This window comes from Pinus tabuliformis, chromosome 3_1, assembly GCF_031772625.1.
Source record: "Pinus tabuliformis cultivar Carrire ecotype Pingquan chromosome 3_1, CPIR1, whole genome shotgun sequence".
Classification (NCBI taxonomy): Eukaryota; Viridiplantae; Streptophyta; class Pinopsida; order Pinales; family Pinaceae; genus Pinus; species Pinus tabuliformis.
This window is the reverse complement of record NC_142301.1, coordinates 737,369,523-737,391,452: the sequence shown is the minus strand read 5'-3', so window position 1 is coordinate 737,391,452 and position 21,930 is coordinate 737,369,523. Positions and strand designations below refer to the sequence as shown.

The 21,930-nt window shown below is 35.7% G+C and overlaps 1 pseudogene; it reads right to left on the bottom strand.

The window, feature by feature from the left end:
- Positions 1–229: 229 nt before the first annotated feature.
- Positions 230–2,283, bottom strand: LOC149189446 (exocyst complex component EXO70B1-like; annotated as a pseudogene).
- Positions 2,284–21,930: the final 19,647 nt, after the last annotated feature.

Sequence of the window (21,930 nt, the reverse complement as noted above, 5' to 3'; positions counted from 1 at the left end):
TGGCTGAACCAGTAATTAGTTTCCTTGGTAATATAGGTTCACTGAAAATAGACTTAGTTTCCTTGGTAATATAGGTTCACTGAAAATAGACATTAGGAAGATCCGTTATGTATAGTCTCACATGACAATTAGTCACAATCATCAAAGAATGTTCAAACTTAAATTTACATATAGTCGGGGCTGAAGGATCTTAATCCTTAATGTGATGCTTGTAATTGCAAGCTATCTTTCACTTGAGATATTTTTCTCCACAGTAAGAGTCCCCTTCCTTGTCGGATGTCCTAGAACTTCTCTCGGATCTCGTTGAACTTAGGATGATGTATTGTTGTGAAACAGATCCAAGAGATGCGTTTCCAGGTATTCAGGAGTGTAGTCAATATACATGTTAGAGTGGCTCCCCCGTGTCAAATACGTTCTCAGTCTGACCAAGAAGGACCGATAAGCCGGTATCATCTTCTCTGCAATTGAAATCCTAAGCTCCTCCTGACGCTCCAAATCCGGGACCATCCAACCAGAATGTTTCCTAAGCACCTCCTCAATCGCGAAATTGAAACCCTTGAATCTATTCTCCAAGGACTGCTGTGACACCCCACTGTGAATTCCTTCATCCCTCAAGCAATTGAGCGCCTTCATCCAGGCCGCTCTCTCGTAATTTTCCGCATATTGCCTCATCTTGCCCTGATTCTTCCTTAACCAGCCATAACCAAGCAGTGCTATGAGCTTCGAACCCTTGACCTTCTTAACAATGTAATGAAGATTGTTCGTGAGAAACAGAGATGACAGGGAAACATCCTGGTAGAGGTTAGATTTCGCATCTAACTTACATTGCAGACTCGTAATAATCCATCCCAGTCTCACTGAGAGAGCAGAGGCTGGGCTGCCCAGTTCATCACCATGCCCATCCAATTCGCCAAACAAATCCATGACGCTATTGGGCAGGCCCTTGGAGATATCAGTGGGATCATTGGCTGTTATGTTGGTGAGAGTCTCCTTGTAATCGGACAGAAAAATCAGATAATTCATAACATACCTCGTAAGCGGATGAATCGTACCTCCCGGCACCGGACTCTTTGAATTCTCTTCCTCGATTGCATTCTCGAACTCCCTCAAAATCCCCCGTGCCGAATTACCGAGCAGAACAAGGGTCGTAGACGCTTGCGTCCGCGTGCTGGCACATGAGTCGTGGGCAAAAACGGTGTCGATGTGGGGCTTTAGGTCCCGCAGAGTCTCGTACATGTCGAGCACCCTGAAGAGCCTTTCGCTCGACCTTTTGCTCATGGCCACGGATTCACCAAACTCTAGAAACTTCGTCGTGGGCCCCTTGACGACCCCGTAAAAACAGAAATTGCCGATGTCGCTAAACCCGGCAAATATCTCGTCGCAGAGCCGTTTCTCGCTGGCGAACAGAATCCTCACCGCAATTCTCACGGCGCGTATCCACTTCCTGATCTTGATGTCCAGAATTCCCCACTGCATCTTCTGCACATCCCTGGTACTGAGCCGCTCGACTCCAATTCTGTTGAGACACCCTTCGATTACTGGCCTTGTGGTGAGCCCGTACATTCCTACGCACTCACTCCCGTACCCGTTGGCAACCATGCGCTTCGCTATGCTGCGGAGTTGCAGCACAGTTTCGACCGACATCAAGTCGATTTCGCAGATCTCGTCGGCGTTAGAACGACAACTCCGACGGCTGCTGCTACTGCTGCTTTCATCTTCGTCTGTCAAACCGTCGTCCGACGAACCCTGTCTCGAGTTGCAGTCCTCATACGCCATGGTCGGCTCGACGTTGGTCGACAGAATTCGGTGAAACTCCTTCTCAAGGCGCCCCATCGACATTTCCATGAGGCGGTGCGCATGCACCAACTTATCCGATCTGCTGTGAGTGGCGTTCAAAATTTCCATGACGCCGCGTAGGCCGTCCACAGCATCGAGATACTCGTTGGTTTCTTTTGGGTTGTTCTGGAACAGTGAGGGGTTCAACGAGTTGGAGTCCCAGGATGAGATTATTTTGTCGGCCAAAGCTAAATTGGACTCCAAATCGGTCGATTTTCCCTGGGGATTGCCGGGATTTTGATTGCTCGGGCCGGAAAGGCGGTTGTCGAAGGTAAGGATTGTGAGCATGTCTCTCGTCATGTTCTCAGAGGTGCCCGGAGATTTTTCGATATGATGTGCAGTGGCCACTGCTCTGTCTTCTCCTCCTCCCGCTGCTTCCTGTATCTCTGTGGACGTGTGTATATAACGATTATATGATATCAAGATATTGCCCGAATTCTTCGGAATTCGTGATTACGAAATAATCCCTATTGTTTTAAGAGAGAGAGTCTGCGTATGAACAGCAGAATGATTAATGAGAATGAAAGCTCCAGAGCATCATGAATGAAATATGAGAGAGCGAGAATGAGTGGAAACGTGAGTGGGGTGCGGTATTTGAAGGAGTTTAGGGATAAATAATAAACACATGGATGGCTGCAAGTTGTCGAATTCTAAATTTGGTTTTGCGTGAAGAATAAGGTACCTTTCGCTCCCCAGTCGAATGGTGGTTGCTGAGTCAAACAACATTTACGTGCTATTATGAAAAATCAAAGGTAGATAATTATTTTATATAATGAAACACGTGTTTTAATTGAATTAATTGGACAGCTACAGTTACCTGTTTTAATTGAATTAAGTGGACAGCTACAGTTAATAACGTTTTTTTTCCTCCCAGTGTTCAGTCAAATAATATTTAATTGCTATTATGAGGAGTTAGTGTTCAGTCAAATAATATTTAATTGTTATTATGAAGAATTAAGGTAGATATCATAATTATTTTATATAGTCGTTTGAATTGAATTAAATGGACCGTTACAGTATTTAAACATATATTTTACATACTCAAATATGTCAGCTTCAAATTTGAATAGGGAAAAAAATATTATATAGTCAAACATGTGTATTGTATAGTCAAATATAACAGATTTTAAATAATACAACAGATCATTCCCACCACACAACCAACACTCCCTCCCTGACAAAATATCGAAATTATGTATGCAGTCCATGCTGCTCACATAAGCGCTGAGTCTGCTTTACAAAGCAAAAATCTAAACATTCGACGTCGTTTTGTGAAGTGCCGAGTCTGTGCTTGACAAAGGGAACTCTACTTACAACGTGACACACCAGTACTAGTGAAGGTTGAGTGTATTTTACTTTATTATTTTTTTTTGGGATTAATTTACAATTTTGAAAAATATTAAAACAATTTAAAAATCAATAGTGAAGGTTGAGTGTACTTTTATTTTATTATTTTTTTGGATTAATTTATAATTTTGAAAAATATTAAAACAATTTAAAAATCAATATTCGTATGGTATATTTTTTTTGTTTATTAAATAATTTTTTTAATTAGTTTTGAATAATTTTTTTCATTTAATTTTAATTAAATTATAGTTTTATAATTGAGTGTACTTTTATTTTTTATTTTTATTTTTTTGAGATTAATTTACAATTTTAAAAAATATTAAAACAACTTAAAATGTATGGTATATTTTTTTGTTTTTTTAAATAATTTTTCTAATTAGTTTTGAATATTTTTTTTAATTTAGTTTTGATTAAATTATAATTTTATAATTGAGTGTACTTCTATTTTTATTTTTGGGATTAATTTACAATCTTGAAAAATATTAAAACAATTTAAAAATCAATATTGGTATGGTATAATTTTTAGTTTTTTAAAATAATTTTTCTAATTAGTTTTGAATATCTTTTTTTAATTTAATTTCAATTAAATTATAGTTTTATAATAAGTATATTGATAGCTGTGGTTATTTTATAATATGATTTTAATTTTAATTTAATTGTAGATGGTAGGGAATTAACTTTTTTAAACATTTATGGTGGTAATCATAAATTAAATTTTGAGATTTGTTTCTAAAGTAGTTATGTCTTTTTTTGTCTTTTTAGTAAATTGATTAAACAAAAAAATGTTATATGAATGAGTCATGTAGTTTTGACATGTGGTATTACTAAGTCATTATACCAGGTCATGGTATTGTAGCAAAGCATATTTCCATGGTGAAGAGCCTTGCCATATATCTTTTGAAATGTATATATGTTTAACTCACATATTCATTTTTAAAATAATAATAATAATAATAAAGTTATAATTTGGTTAATTTTTTTGATTTTCTTAATCTTAGCAATGTAAAATTTATCATGAGATATGTAACACCCTATGTTGCAGGAACATTTACTTTGTTACCAAGTTTTACTTATTACTTCAATCTTTTACTTTATTTAACATAGACTGTTAAAGAACTGAATTGAGGCTGAGAAGCCAGAACATATTTTGTTACTTATTAATTAAGAATTTAAACAGTTTGTCAAAGAACTGAAAGAAACAGTTAATAACTCCTAAGACAGTTACAAACAGTTGCTCATATGTTCTCTCAAAAAGAAAAGGAGGGAGAACACTGAAGGGTTGGAAAAAGAATCAAGAATTATGCTGCCTAGATTTTCCTTGACCTAGACAAAAGTAACCAGTGGGAAAACTGTGAATTACAATCGAAATGGTATGAGACTTGAAGCTGGACCGCAGTCGTGATGCACAAGATACCAAACTGTGGCAGACTTATTGACTGTCAGGAGTAGGAAGAGCTCGGAGGGGGAATCTGGACGTAATCGTCGGATCCATGGCTGGGTAGAGAGACCTTCCAAGAAAGGGAACTACTTACATAGTTATAAACAAAGCACAAACAGATAGGTAATACAAGATATGCTTAGTAATCATTAACTAAAACGAGTTATTATTATTCAATAATGGATAGCTAATAGTAGACATATTATATTCTATCTTGGCATATTGCTAAATATATTCTGTCACTTTATTTAAATTGATGAATCACAATGAAATAATACTGGTAGCTTTAAACTGTTCTAAGAAAATAACCCAACCATTTCGGGAAAAAATTATATCAGCAAATTAGAGAAGTTAATAGATGAACAATCTTGCGCTTTTAGAGCGAATACTACATTTAATCAAACCATGAGATGCTTTCCTGATACATAGAGCATATAGAGATTAAACCAAAAGGCATTCATTCTGCAATTATAAACCTTTCTATAGATGCAATATCAAAAATTTTAAATGTCAGACACAAAAGAAAGACGATATTTTCATCATGGGACAGTTATCACAAACCATTGCAGAACCAGATCAAACGAGTCTTATCTTTAAATGTACAAAAAAAATAACTGAATCGCGAGGGTTCTTTGTGGCTCTCAGTCGATTTCCATAGGAAAAACCAAGAGCCAACCACCCACGCTCCTATCTAATTTCCAAATCATTCAAGCTGTGAACACTATTACTCATAATGAATAGAATAGTGCTAGAACCGATCAAACAAAGTAATAAAATTCATGTATGGAATTTTCTTAAATTATAACTTTAAGTCAAAATGGAAAATATCAAAATCATATTTAAACCATGGAAAATTTTAGGGGCGAATGTTAGCCCTTTGGCGAAATTAAGGGGTTTTAAATTTTTAGTGGGCGAATATTTTGTATCATAGTACATTTTACAAATCACCTCAAATAGCCCACCTTATTTTAAGGGAGAGGGTAAAAAAGCTAAATTTAGCCCTTGAAATTACGAGTTACAACCTTCCATTTGCCCTAATTTTCAAGAATAGGTTTTATTTAAGTGAATCCTATGGGCCAAATACCATATTTATAAAAGAGGTATGGTAAATTAATAAAAATATAAATAAAGGAGAGGTATGGTAAATAAATAAAACATTTTTTATATTTACTCCATAAGTCACCTTAACGAACACATAAAAAATGCGTTATATTTAGGTGAAACCTATGGGAAAAATACTATGAGACAAATACCATGGGCTAGATTATTATTAATACCATGCAAAAAAACATTATTAACCCTAATATTAGTATTAATAAAAATAAAAATGGCACATGGTATTGACCCATGGTATTCACCAAAATGGCACATGGTATTGATCCATGGTATTCACCTGGAATGTAGCCTATTTAAATGGGGGAATTAAACCAGCATAGATCCATCTTTACTCTGGATCTACTAACCCTTGAGAGGTATCAAATATGGCGATATGCAAACTAGCATAGAGTGAAAAAATATTTGATCCCTCTCGGGCTTGTTGGATCAAGAGTAAAAATGGATGTTGTAATTTAATGTATGTTAAATATTTTAGCTTTGTTAAAATAAAAAATAAAATAAAAATCAACTATTAATTTTATTAATTTTTATAAATTACTAATAGTAATTTTTAAGGTCCAGGTTTATGATAACCCATGGTAATACCATGGTATTCATGTGAGCATAGACTGTTTAAAGGGGAAATTCTATCATCTTAGATCCATCTTAATTCTGGGTCTGCCAAGTGCTCAGAGGGATAAATAGATTTCATGCCCCTAAGAGTGGTAGATGTGGAGTTAAGATGGATACAGGTTGGTTTTTATGATAATGAAGATATTAAATAGACTTATGAAATTATATTGTAAAAATATCTTAAGGTGAATGGTTAAAGCATAGACATTAGACAAGTATATTTGTATACTTCTGTTTTAAACTGAAACAAATATAGGGCTAAAAGGAATGGATTGATTGCACTAGTCATCCTTCTATAACTTTCCAACATAGGCTGGAATAAACAGATTGTAATTTGGGTAAATTTTCTAAGTGCAAACAGGGACATACTTGTGTATTGGCAGGGTGGTTACGAGGTCCCTAGAAGTGATGAATTTGAATTTTTCTTGGTTTTATATATAGTATTAGGTTTTTTCTCATGCTTTTTGTGAATGACACGGGTGAATTTTATCCTACACCGACTAGGTTATCGATATGTAATTTCGGTAATTTTGATTTCAAAAGATATTTTAAAGAAATGCAATGATTTCATTTGTGTATTCAATAAACACAATATTCTAATGGAATTCTGCATTTGTGGTTTACCTATACAGATTCCATGGAGAAGTATTAGTGGTGTGACATCAATTGTCCTCAAGCAGAGGCTTTAGTTTTATTCTTTTCTGGAAGCAAATACTTTCTTCCAACATTTTTGAGTTCCATGAAAATCTGAAAGTCCTAATAGTATTCAATTATGGGTTAAAGAGATCCACACTGAATGATCTGTTGGCCTTATCTTCACTCAGTTTAAGACTATTCACTTGGAGAGGCTGCATGTGCCCCCACTTCAAGAGCATAGTAAAGTCATGTAGAACTTAGAGAAGCTATCTTTAAGCTTTTAGTGAAGATTGGAAAAATGTATGGGTTCAATAACACCCAGTCGAGCATTAAACTTCCAATAATGCTAGATTTTAACCTAGAGCACTTTTGTGATTGGAGGAGATGCCCCCTCGTATTTGTGACACATCTTCAGTTGTGAATTAGACTATTACTAGCTGTCATTTCCTTCGAAAGATACCTGATGACTTGGGGAACCTCAACTCTTTAAGAATGTTAAGGAGGGAAAGAAAGTACATTATGCTAGGTTCTCTTATACTTTTCAAGTTTTTCTTGGATATCTACAATGTTTCAAGTAGGAAAGTACATTTTGTTAATGAAAATTTGTCTTGATAGAAAGACCCAATTTCAAATTCTAATGCTTTCAAAAAACATTGTATAACTGTAATGTTTCTAAAAGGAAAGCATATTTTTTCAATTTAAGTATCATGATCCCATATTCCAACTTATTTTTCAGTAACCCATTAGGCTTTGTAGCTTTAAATAAATCCATGTCTTTTGATAAGATCCTCTTCCAAATTAGAATGCAGTTTCTTTTTGGCAATAACCACATATAATGTCTTGATTTTGTTATTGAGAAAATAGAGGTTGTGAAACAAGCCTATGCTATACAAGGACTTGATTCAATTATGTATCAATTATGGCTCTTGATGTAACAATGTCTTGATTTTGTTGCTTGAAAATAGAGTTTATGCTTTACTATTTCACATAATTTCTTACAATCTTTCCATAAGTATTGATTTGTAATCTCAGCCATTGAGGGATGACAGTAATGACAAAGGTAATATTCCATGGTTTGAAGTTACCCTCTTACTAAATATTTAAATATATCACCACAATTCAACGGTTAGCTAAAGGAATTGCATTTGATTTGTAAACAATTAATTGCTTGATTTATATATTTTTATTTTTTTCCTTTTTTATTTTTTCTCAGATTTGGTATGAGATATCTTCCATGATTTGGGTTCCCTAGTTTCCCCACCATAGCTACTAGGTTCAGATGCTATCATTAAATATTCTCAGAACGTTACAACTTTTCCAGTAAGTGTGCTTTGAAATATTGTTGTTGCTTTCCCATGGTGTTAATGCAAATAAGCACTGCAACTAGTGCCATTATTTAGATTAAGTGACGAAATCTAGGTGGTCTTGTAATGATGGAGCGATTGTTTTCTAGCTACTAAGGCCATATGCATTGTCACTATTATTTGTTTGGGGGCATATGCAAATATATACTCACAACGTTTTTTTGATAGTGAAGTTGACACACTAGTGAAGGTTGAGTGTACTTTTACTTTAACTTTTTTTTTTGGGGGGATTAATTTACAATTTTGAAAAATATTAAAACAATTTAAAAATCAATATTGGTATGGTATATTTTTTGTTTATTAACTAATTTTTCTAATTAGTTTCGAATATTTTTTTAATATAATTTTAATTAAATTATAGTTTTATAATTGAGTGTACTTTTACTTTTTATTTTTATTGTTTGAGATTAATTTACAATTTTAAAAAATATTAAAACAACTTAAAATGTATGGTATATTTTTTTGTTTTTTTTAAATAATTTTTCTAATTTGTTTTGAATAATTTTTTAATTTAGTTTTAATTAAATTATAGTTTTATAATTGAGTGTACTTCTATTTTTATTTTTGGGATTAATTTACAATCTTGAAAAATATTAAAACAACTTAAAAATCAATATTGATATGGTATATTTTTAGTTTTTTAAAATAATTTTTCCAATTAGTTTTGAATATCTTTTTAATTTAATTTCAATTAAATTATAGCTTTATAATAAGTATATTAATAGGTGTGGATATTTTAGAATACGATTTTAATTTTAATTTAATTGTAGATGGTAGGGAATTAACTTTTTTAAATATTTATGGTGGTAATCATAAATTAAATGTTGAGATTTGTTTCAAAAGTAGTTATGTCTTTTTTTGTCTTTTTAATAAATTGATTAAACAAAAAAATGTTATATGAATGAGTTAGGATAGTTTTGACTTGTGGTATTACTAAGTCACTATACCAGGTCATGGTAATGTAGCAAAACATATTTGCAAGTTAAGAATCTCCATGGTAAGTGGAAATAAATTTCCATGGTGAAGAGACTTGCCATATATCTTTTGAAATGTATATATGTTTAACTCACATATTCATTTTTAAAATAATAATAATAATAATAAAGTTATAATTTAGTTAATTTTTATGATTTTCTTAATCTTGGCAATGTAAAACTTATCATGAGATATGTAACACCTTATGCTGCACATACATTTACTTTGTTACAAAGTTTTACTTATTACTTCAATCTTTTACTTTATTTAACATAAACTGTTAAAGAACTGAAACTGAGAAGCCAGAACATATTTTGTTACTTATTAATTAAGAATTTAAACAGTTTGTCAAAGAACTGAAAGAAACAGTTAATAACTCCTAAGACAGTTACAAACAGTTGCTCACATGTTCCCTCAAAAAGAACAGGAGGGAGAACACTGAGGGGGTTGGAAAAAGAATCAAGAATTACGCTGCCTAGATTTTCCTTAAGCTGGACAAAAGTAACCAATGGGAAAACTGTGAACTACAATCGAAATGGTATGAGACTTGAGGCTCGATCGCAGTCTTGATGCCCAAGATACTGAACTACGATAGACTTATTGACTGTCAGGAGTAGCAAGAGCTTGAAGGGGGAATCTGGACATAATCTTCGGATCCATGGCTGGGTGGAGAGACCTTCCAAGAAAGGGAACTACTTACATAGTTATAAACAAAGCACAAACAGATAAGTAATACAAGATATGCTTAGTAATCGTTAACTAAAATGGGTTATTATTATTCAATAATGGATAGCTAATAGCAGACTTATTACTAGATATATATTCTATCTTGGTATATTGCTAAATATATTCTGTCACTTTATTTAAATTGATGAATCATAATGAAATAATACTGGTAGCTTTAAACTATCCTAAGAAAATAACCCAACCATTTCAGGATAACATTATATCAGCGAATTAGAGAAGTTAATAGATGAACAATCTCGGGCTTTTAGAGTGAATACTACATTTAATCAAACCATGAGATGCTTTCCTAACACATAGAGAATACAAAGATTAAACCGAAAGGCATTCATTCTGTAATTATAAACCTTTCTATAGATGCAATATAAAAAATTGTACATGTCAGATGCAAATGAAAGACGATATTTTCATCCTGGGACAATTATCACAAACCATTGCACAACCAGATCAAACTAGTCTTATCTTTAAATGTACAAAAAAGATAATTGAATCGTGAGGGTTCTTTGTGGCTCTCAGTTGATTTCCATAGGAAAAACCGAGAGCCAACCGCCCACGCTCCTATCTAATTTCCAAATCAGTCAAGCTGTGAACACTGTTACTCATAATGAACAAAATAGTGCTAGAACCGACCAAAAAAAGTAATAAAATTCATGTATGGAATTTTCTTGAATTATAACTTTAGGTCAAAATGGAAAATATCAAAATCAGATTTAAACCCTTATAGTCGAAGTCAAACCAGTTCATAGAGCCATCCCATCTCGGACTACTTAAAGAACAATACAAACCGTCATTTAGTTCCTTTCATTATAATTATGAATTTAACGATGGTCGAGCCTTGATATGGGGTTTACTTATAAATCAGAGAAACTAACATTAAACACAACAAGGTGAAATGCTTTCATAGCTAGATGAAGCTTGGAGGCACTTATTAGCCATAAATTCACCAGAAGGCTGGGTGATAAAACCAACCTGTAACCAGAAGATAGTAACTAGCGTCAGGAGGACCCTCCAAACTTTGAAATACCTAGGTTATGCATTGTTGAGACCTTACCTGCAATTACATGAACACCGAAGTTAAATATTATAGGGAAATAAGAATAAACGACTGATATAAGTTAAAATATTCCAGGGTTCTATCATTACCTACATAGGAGGAACACTGGGCGATAAGAATCAAAGAACACCTGGAAGGCCTAATACATTCCTTAGTGGCTCTTTATAGTCAGAACAATTCAAAAAACCATTTTGTAGCTTGCATAGGATATTACCTCCATGAAAGCACAGATTTTCCTATCTCATCATTCCTGGGGTGTGTAAAACAACGGACAATGGAACTACCTGCATGTCAAAGCATCAGATGAACAGGACAAACACTTCAAACTAAAAAACCAAAGCGTCTAGAGGAAATTACTGGAAGGAACTCTTGAAAATATCACCTGGACATTGTCAGACCTCGTCGGACAAGGAGATCAAGCCGACACCATGATTTCTCTTCAAACCCTTAATCAAGTTGCAGAGTTGAACCCCAACGTTTTGCAAAGGAGAAAATGGAAGTCGCACACAACGGAAAACCAGAAAAATAATATAAGAATGACTCTGGAGCATGAGAACCGTCATATCCTCAAACCATGATCCTGCAGTGGGAGATCGGCCAAGTGACCAAGCGCCAAACTGTTATTCCAGGATTATTCAATGAGATGAGTCAGTCATTTAATGTTCGAGCGACAGGTGTCAAATCAACCCTCGAACCACACATCCGTCATTAAAATGCTGCATTAAATGATGAAATATGCCAACGATGGGTCTAACCAAGGTGAAAGATCACGACGGATATGAAGGATGGGTCATCATTAAGCCCTAACTTTCGTATAAACTTGTTTAATGACCTCGATATTTTCCAGTGACATAGTTAATAGGGGTGGAATGATATATATATATATATATAGATATATATATATATATATATCTGTGTGTGTTTGTGTTAAAGTTGTTACAAATGGTATCAGAGCCCAGGTATGCACACTGAGACTTCTCGGATAGATAGATATAGATATATATATATATATATAAAGAAATAAATCTTAATATATGTGTGTGTGTATGTGTGTGTGTAATAAACAAGTGAGTATGTGTGAATGTGAACATTGAGATAGAGGTCAGCACCCAAAGAGTAAAAATGCAGAGGAGTCACAGACTATTGAACCAGCCAAAGGAAACTTATGTAGAGGCCAACCCGGACGTATGGATACAACTGGGAGAAGAATATTGTCAAGCCAACACTGCCCTTCCTGAAACAGTTCAACATTTACGTGCATAGATGACAAACCTAAGAACAGATAACGAACAACTGAGGTAGGAAGAAGAAAGAATCCTTAAGAGTCTATCTGACTGACAGAATCAATGGGGACTAGATCCTAGTGCTGAGGATAGGGAGAAAACCCCAACGACCCATCATGGTGAAGATAATGCAGAGTTAGCAGAAGGACACAAGGAAGATGAAGAGGGACGTTTGGATAATGTTTCCAACCAAAGAAAGACAAAAAGGCAGAAGGTGGAAGTACAAGGTGAGTTCAAAAATATAAAATCATCACTCTTTGAAGGAGAATCTAAAGAAGTAGCTGAAGCATGGCTAATTGACATGAGAAAGTACTTTCAGATTTATGACTATATTTATAAACTTAAAGCACAACTGACAGTTTATCAACTAAGGGGTAAGGTCGCCCTCTGGTTGGAAGAAATCAAGACTATGAGAAAAATTGATGAAGAACAAGTTACGTGGCAAGAATTTAAGAAGTATTCCAAGGACAAATATTTAACTGAAAGTTACTATGATGGAAAAGTAAAGGAGTTTCATGATTTAAGGTTGGGAACCTTGACCATGGATGAATATGTGAAACGTTTTACCTCCCTGCTATGATATGTCCCATATATGCGGGAAGAAAAGGCCAAGATTCAACGATTTACTAGCAGTTTACCCAAGTTTATGAAGGAAAAGCTATAATTTGATTATCATAGAACAATGGATGTTGCGGTGTGAAAAGCCCGCATCTGTTATCAGCAAACGAAACAGAAGAGTGACGGGTCCAAAGGAGTAATACGCAAGAGAGGGAGAAATTTACCCCCAAGCAGACAGACAAAGATCACTAATGGAAGGATTATACAGCAAAGAACTTTCAGTAAATTTCCAAGGAACTAGTCAAAGGTTCCAGTGTACACCGAGAATAAACAATCAGAGGGAGTTAGTAAACCTACTAATGACCAGTAGCCAAAACAACCTCTGTAATACTGGGGATGTGGAGAATCCAATTACTACAAAAATTGCTGTAGAGCTTGAAATTACACCTCTCCTACACATTTTCCCAGACTTTTTCCCCTCACCAGCACTCCATAAGCTATCAGAGATCATTGCATATTGATTCTAAAAGAGCATTTCAGTGGTTTTCTAACTATGTTTTTGTGTTTGCTGTTTGAACTAGTATAGAGTTAGGTAAAGTGTGTTTCTTTACTATGTACATTTTGTAACTTATAATCCAATGGTCACAATATGTAGTGATTCGACGGTTCATTCTCTCCTCGGTATTACTGACACTTCATCTGTGGCTTAACACCCGATTGGTCCATGATCTCTATTTAAAGAGCATGGAGGGTCATTTGTAGGTTAACCATCCATGAGAGAAGCTTATGTAAATTTTCATTCTTTTATTAATAAATTGTCTGAAGTGGCCACATTGGCTCAGGCCATGGACTGTTTCCCTCTTTGAGGGTTTTAACCACATCAAAATACTGGTGTATTGATCTGTGATCTATTTGTGAGCGGTGTCCTTTGGTGTTCTGTCTGAGGAACTTACCCTGTAAATTCCTACATGGTATCAAAGCTATTTGAGGGCCGCGTCCATTGGTGATCCAAATATGAAGCCGGTAGAACTGCATCCGACTGTCGTTTCCTAGATCTATTGTTTCTTACTACTTTCGGGCCGAGAGGAATGCTCTATTTTGTTGGAGCATCTGTTTCAGTGAGGAACCCTTTTCACTTCACGTGGAAAGGTTTCTGGTAACCCTAGCTACGTCATTTTTAAGATCTGGAGGTATACAATGTTTATTTGCAGTTTACAGTTATTTTCTCTCTGTTTATTTCGGTTTCGGTTTATTTAGATTTTTTTTATTACCAGATCTATACCTTTCATTTCTGCTTATTCTCTTTGCCCCACGACTCTGTACGATCTGGGAAAATCAGAAACAAAAAGGAAGGATTTTTCTCATGCGTATGCTCTTTTCCGCTGCACCTTAGTGTGATCTCGGAAAATCAGAAACATTGAGGAAAATATTTAGTTTCCGGCTAAAGCTAACTTCGAGCTATGAGGTTCATTTTTTTTGTATGTCCGTGTTGGGTTTTGTGTTTTTTGTTTTGTAGGGAAAAATAGCTATCTCAAAGTAAGCACGGAACCCAAAGTTTCAGTGACTAAAAAGAACCCCCCCCCTCTCTCTCTCTCTCTCTCAAACTTTTTGTTTAGCTCACTTGGTCCAAAGCTAATTTATGAGAGTAGAGGTCTTGAGTTCAAGTCTCCTTTTTATGGGGGTGGATTTTTCATTTTCGCACATTCCCGCACTTCATCGGCATCTTCATCAACTTTTCTTCAAAAAGCCATAACTTCTTCATCCGGAAGCTGTTTTCAGAGCCGTTTTTTTGAACCAACCTAATTTTTTGAGATCCTTCCATTGGAACACTTAGTTTCAGCATCTATAGCTTCAGTTTTTGTTAAAATGGAAAGTCCATGCCAAGTTATTCTTGACATCACCAACTACTTCCAATGGTGGTCCTACATTGTGGATTTACTTAGAAGTAAAGGTCTCTACAGAATAGCCTCAGGCCAAGAAACCAAACCGAAAGATGAAGATAAGGCAGCTAAATGGAAAAATAGGCAAGATCAAGCACGTGGGTTGATAGGGATGTCTATTTCTCCAGATCTTAGATTCCATTTTGCAAAACTTGATACTCCTGAAGAAGCAATGAAATAGATCACTAAAGTTTTTGGAATTAAAAATGAACTTAAAGCCCATCAACCTGAAAATGAGTTACTTACATTGGACCCCAATAATTTTTCTTGCATTGAAGATTTTTTGTCCAAGTTCAAGACCCTTAGACTTCTCTTGGAAGGTGTTAAGGTTAAGAAAGAAGATAGTAGCCTTATCTACTCCATTCTTACTAAGTTGGGACCAGCCTATTCTGTGTTTGTTTCCACCTTCCATTCTACAAGAGAAGCCTTCATTTCTCAAGGACAAGCCTACAAGTCCCCTTCCTTTAATTCCTTTTGTGATTCTTTAATAAGGGAACAAGAAAAACTCTTACACCTTGGTCTTCTTCATCTTGGAAACTCTTCTAAGAAAGCGTTAGCACCCAACAGCAACCAAATTCAAAGAATCCTAATAAGTTGTATCCTAAAAGGAATGGTCCTAAACCAAATAAGGGTCCTAAGCAATTTCAGCCTCAAAATGAAAAATCATTTCAACAAAATGATAAGACAAATAAAAACAAAGGGAAGAAGACTGATAGACATTGCAACTTTTGTAATCGAGATGGCCACTTAGAATCCAAATGCTTTAAGAAGATGGACGCCTTGGAAGCAGCAATGAAGAAGCATAATATACATTTGGAGCACTCTTCAACTTCAACTTCATCTTCAGGAATGACACTTTCTGCATGTGGTTGTCAAGCATCTCGGTCTGGCTATGCACTAAATGTATCATCTTCTTCTCATTCTCATGAGTGGCTCATTGATTCTGGAGCTTCTTATCACATGGCAAAAAACAAAGCCATGTTTTCTTCTTTAAATGATTGTAACACCAAAAATATATATGTTGGTGATGATAGATATCTTAGTGTTGTAAGGACTGGAACTGTTCATATAGACAATGATCAATTTAATCATGTATTATGTGTTCCAACCTTATCCTGCAACCTTCTATCTGTATATCAGATAACTCATTCAGGTGAAGGTAAAATCGTTGAATTTTCACCTCATGATGTTGTAATTAAGGACCTAAGAGATCCTAGACAGATTTTAGCTACTGGCATTGTTGATGATTCTACAAGGTTGTATAAGTTTCACAACTTTGGGTCATCAAATCTTCCCTCAGTATTTGTTGCTCATAACGATGAAGTGAGCAAACTTTGGCATGAGCGATTTGGTCACTTAAACTATCGCTCTCTTCAGAATCTATGTAAAGAAAATATGGTGACAGGTCTTCAAATGGTATCTTGCAGAGATGGTGTTTGTTCCGGATGTGTACTCAGAAAACATCATCGGGACAGTTTTGAAAAACGTGCCTCTTAGCACGACTCAGCCCGTTTACAGCTTGTGCATAGTGATTTATGTGGTCCACTTCCAGTTGTTTCATTCTTTGGCTACAATTATTTCTTAACTTTCATTGATGATTTCTCCAGACGCACTTGGGTATACTTCTTAAAACTCAAGAGTGAAGTATTTGACATGTTCTTGGCCTTTAAGGCCTTTGTTGAAAAACAATCTGGACATCAAATTCTTAAGCTAAGATCTGATAATGGTAGAGAATATGTTAACAACTTGAATTCATCAACTTTTGCACTGAGAATGGAATTCAAATGCAACATATTGTTCCATATACTCCACAACAAAATGGTGTAGCTGAAAGGAAGAATCGCACCTTAAAGGAAATGGCTAATTGTATGCTTCAATCTAAAGGACTTCATCTTAATTATTGGGCAGAAGCAATTAACTGTGCAAATTACATAATAAATCGCACTCCTACTAAGGTTTTAAAGAATATCACTCCAAAAGAAGCAAGGAGCTCAATTAAACCAGATGTAAGTCACTTTCGTGTTTTTGGAAGTGAAGCATGGACCCATATTCCAGATGAGAAACATAAATCTTTAGAACCTAAGAGTGAAAAATGTATTTTTGTTGGATATTCTGAAGATGTCAAAGGATATAGACTTATTCCACTTAAGTCCAAAAATGTTATTATTAGAAGAGATGTAAAGTTTACTGAAAATATATCGGCCTACGAGCCTAGTTCGGCAGATGTGCCACCTCTCCCTATCTCTTCTATTTTTGAAAATATTTCTTCCTCAGATGATGAAAGCGAGGATGAAAATCCTCCCCCACCTTGTCAGGATCCTCCTTCAGCTCCTCAGCTTCCAAAATGGGTCTGTGCTACTCAGGATGCAGCAGGTGATCTTGTCGGTGATCCTACAGATCAATGACGTACACGTTCTTAGTTTGATAGAGCCTCTTCTTTACTGGCTCAAGCTTCAGTGAATTATGATCCTGACACCTTTGCAGAAGCTTCAGGCCATCTAGATTGGGAAGCAGCTATGAATGAAGAATATCATTCATTATTGGCAAATGATACATGGGATCTTGTTCCTCTACCAAAGGGACGAAAACTTGTTAGATGCAAATGGATTTACAGAACCAAGTATGGACCAGATGGGAAAGCTGATAAACATAAAGCTCGTCTTGTTGCTAAGGGTTTTTCACAAGTTGAAGGCATTGACTGCACTGAAACCTTCTCCCCTATTTCCAAAATGAACTCTATCTGCCTTGTTATTTCCCTTGCTACCTCTTTCAAATGGGAAGTCCATCAAATGGATGTTAAATTTGCCTTCTTACATGGGGACTTGCATGAAGAAATCTATATGGAACAACCTATTGGCTTTATACAAACAGACTCTAGCCTTGTATGTTGGCTTAAGAAATCCCTTTATGGTCTCAAGCAACCTCCTCGAGCTTGGTATGCCAAAATGGATAACTTTCTTTTAGAAAATGGCTTTTCTAGGTGTCATTCTGACAATATTATCTACACCAAGAAAGTGGGCAAGTCTCTTATTATTCTTGTTCTTTATGTTGATGATCTTATCCTGACTAGTAGTGATCCCAACCTTATAAACCATGTGAAGTATAGCCTTAAAAGGAAGTTTGAAATGACAAACTTAGGTCACTTACATTATTTTCTTGGTCTTCAAGTCTTGCAATCCAAGGAAGGTATTTCCCTTTCCCAGTCCAAGTATGCCTGTGATATTCTACGCCATTTTCACATGGAAGACTGTAATTCAGCCCCTTCTCCCTTTTAGTCTGGAGTCAAACTTTCAGTCACTTGTACTTCTCCTGAAGTTGATGCTACCTTATACCATCAACTTGTAGGAAAACTTTTGTATCTAACCCATACTCATCCTGACCTTTCCTTTGTCGTTGGCCTTGTTGCTCGGTTTATGCAAAACCCACATGAAAGTCATTGGAAAGCAGCTAAAAGAATACTTTGTTATGTTTGAGGTATATTTCAATTTGGGATTCATTACAGTGCTGAAGCAGCTCCTCTATTGGTTGGTTTCACTGATTCCGATTGGGCTAGTGACCCTGACGATCGGAAGTCTACTGCAGGTTATGTGTTCACTCTTGGTTTAGGACCTATTACATGGGCTTGCGAGAAACAAGGTGCCATTTCTCTTTCTTCAGCAGAAGAAGAGTATCATGGTGTCGTAGAAGCTAGTAAGGAAGCCTTATGGCTTCGTCAGATCCTGTTAGAGTTTTTCTTTCAGCACCAACATCCGACTACAGTTTGGTGTGATAATCAAAGTGCCATTCAACTATGCAAAGATCCAGTCCAACATCAGCGTAGCAAACACATTGAACTGCACATGCATTTCATCAGAAAGCTCATTCACTTATAGGATCACTGGCAAGATCACCTGCTGCATCCCGAGTAGCACAGATCCATTTTGGAAGCTGAGGAGCTGAAGGAGGATCCTGAGAAGGTGGGGAAGGATTTTCATCCTCGCTTTCATCATCTGAAGAAGAAATATTTTCAAAAGTAGAAGAGATAGGGAGAGGTGGCACATCCATCGAACTAGGCTCGTAGGATGATATATTTTCAGCAATCTTTACATCTCTTATAATGATAACATTTTTGGACTTAAGTGGAATAAGTCTATATCCTTTGACATCTTCAGAATATCCAACAAAAATACATTTTTCACTCTTAGGTTCTAAAGCTTTATGTTTCTCATCTGGAATATGGGCCCATGCTTCACTTCCAAAAACACGAAAGTGATTTACATCTGGTTTAATTGAGCTCCATGCTTCTTCTGGAGTGATATTATTTAAAACCTTAGTAGGAGTGCGATTTATTATGTAATTTGCACAGTTAATTGCTTCTACCCAATAATTAAGGCTAAGTCCTTTATATTGAAGCATACAATTAGCCATTTCCTTTAAGGTGCGATTCTTCCTTTCAACTACACCATTTTGTTGTGGAGTATATGGAACAGTATGTTGCATTTGAATTCCATTCTCTGTGAAAAAGTTGATGAATTTGTTGTTAACATATTCTCCTCCATTATCAGATCTTAGCTTAAGAATTTGATGTCCAGATTCTTTTTCAACAAAGGCATTAAAGGCCAAGAACATGTTAAATACTTCACTCTTGATTTTTAAGAACTATACCGAAGTGCGTCTGGAGAAATCATCAATGAAAGTTAAGAAATACTTGTAGCCATAGAATGAAACAACTGGAAGTGGACCACATAAATCACTATGCACAAGCTGTAAAGGGGTTGAGGCGTGCCAGGAGGCACGTTTTTCAAAACTGTCCCGATGATGTTTTCCGAGTACACATCCGGAACAAACACCATCTCTGCAAGATACCATTGGAAGACCTGTCACCATATTTTCTTTACATAGATTCTGAAGAGAGCGATAGTTTAAGTGACCAAATCGCTCATGCAAAAGTTTGCTCACTTCATCGTTATGAGCAACAAATACTGAGGGAAGATTTGATGACCCAAAGTTGTGAAACTTATGCAACCTTGTAGAATCATCAGCAATGCCAGTAGCTAAAATTTTACTAGGATCTCTTAGGTCCTTAATTACAACATCGTGAGGTGCAAATTCAACGATTTTACCTTCACTTGAATGAGTTATCTGATATACAGATATAAGGTTGCAGGATAAGGTTGGAACACATAATACATCATTAAATTGACCATTGTCTATATGAACAGTTCCAGTCCCTACAACACTAAGAGATCTATAATCACCAACATATATATTTTTGGTGTTACAATCATTTAAAGAAGAAAACATGGCTTTGTTTTTGGCCATGTGATAAGAAGCTCCAGAATCAATGAGCCACTCATGAGAATAAGAAGAAGATGATACATTTAGTGCATAGCCAGATCGAGATGCTTGACAACCACATGCAGAAAGTGCCATTCCTGAAGATGAAGTTGAAGTTGAAGAGTGCTCCAAATGGATATTATGCTTCTTCATTGCTACTTCCAAGGCTTCCATCTTCTTAAAGAATTTGGATTCTAAGTGGCCATCTCGATTACAAAAGTTGCAATGTCTATCAGTCTTCTTCCCTTTGTTTTTATTTGTCTTATCATTTTGTTGAAATGATTTTTCATTTTGAGGCTGAAATTGCTTAGGACCCTTGTTTGGTTTAGGACCATTCCTTTTAGGATACAACTTCTTAGGATTCTTTGAATTTGGTTGCTGCTGGGCGCTAACGCTTTCTTAGAAGAGTTTCCAAGATGAAGAAGACCAAGGTGTAAGAGTTTTTCTTGTTCTCTTATTAAAGAATCACAAAAGGAATCAAAGGAAGGGGACTTGTAGGCTTGTCCTTGAGAAATGAAGGCTTCTCTTGTAGAATGGAAGGTGGAAACAAACACAGAATAGGCTGGTCCCAACTTAGTAAGAATGGAGTAGATAAGGCTACTATCTTCTTTCTTAACCTTAACACCTTCCAAGAGAAGTCTAAGGGTCTTGAACTTGGACAAAAAATCTTCAATGCAAGAAAATTTATTGGGGTCCAATGTAAGCAACTCATTTTCAAGTTGATGGGCTTTAAGTTCATTTTTAATTCCAAAAACTTTAGTGATCTGTTTCATTGCTTCTTCAGGAGTATCAAGTTCTACAATATGGAATCTAATATTTGGAGAAATAGACATCCCTATCAACCCACGTGCTTGATCTTGCCTATTTTCCCATTTAGCTGCCTTATCTTCATCTTTCGGTTTGGTTTCTTGGCCTGAGGCTATTCTGTAGAGACCTTTACTTCTAAGTAAATCCACAATGTAGGACCACCATTGGAAGTAGTTGGTGCTGTCAAGAATAACTTGGCATGGACTTTCCATTTTAACAGAAACTGAAGCTATAGATGTTGAAACTAAGTGTTCCAATGGAAAGAGCTCGAAAAATTAGGCTGGTTCAAAAAAAACGGCTTTGAAAACGGCTTCCGGATGAGGAAGATATGGCTTTTTGAAGAAAAGTTGATTAAGATGCCGACGAAGTGCGGGAATGTGCGGAAATGAAAAATCTACCCCCGCAAAAAGGAGACTTGAACTCAAGACCTCTACTCTCATAAATTAGCTTTGGACCAAGTGAGCTAAACAAAAAGGTTGAGAGAGAGAGGGGGGGGGGGGGGGGGGGGGGTTCTTTTTAGTCCCTGAAACTTTGGGTTGCGTGCTTACTTTGAGAAAGCTCTTTTTCCCTACAAAACAAAAAACACAAAACGCAACACGGACATACAAAAAAAACGAACCTCACAACTCGAAGTTAGCTTTAGCCGGAAACTAAATATTTTCCTCAATGTTTCTGATTTTTCGAGATCACACTAAGGCGTAGTGGAAAAGAGCAAACGCATGAGAAAATCCTTCCTTTCTATTTCTGATTTGCCCAGATCGCACAGAGTTGCGGGGCAAAGAGCATATGCAGAAATAAAAGGTATAGATCCAATAATAATAAAAAATCTAAATAAATCAAAACCGAAATAAACAGAGAGAAAATAACTGTAAAATGCAAATAAACGTTGTATACCTCCAGATCT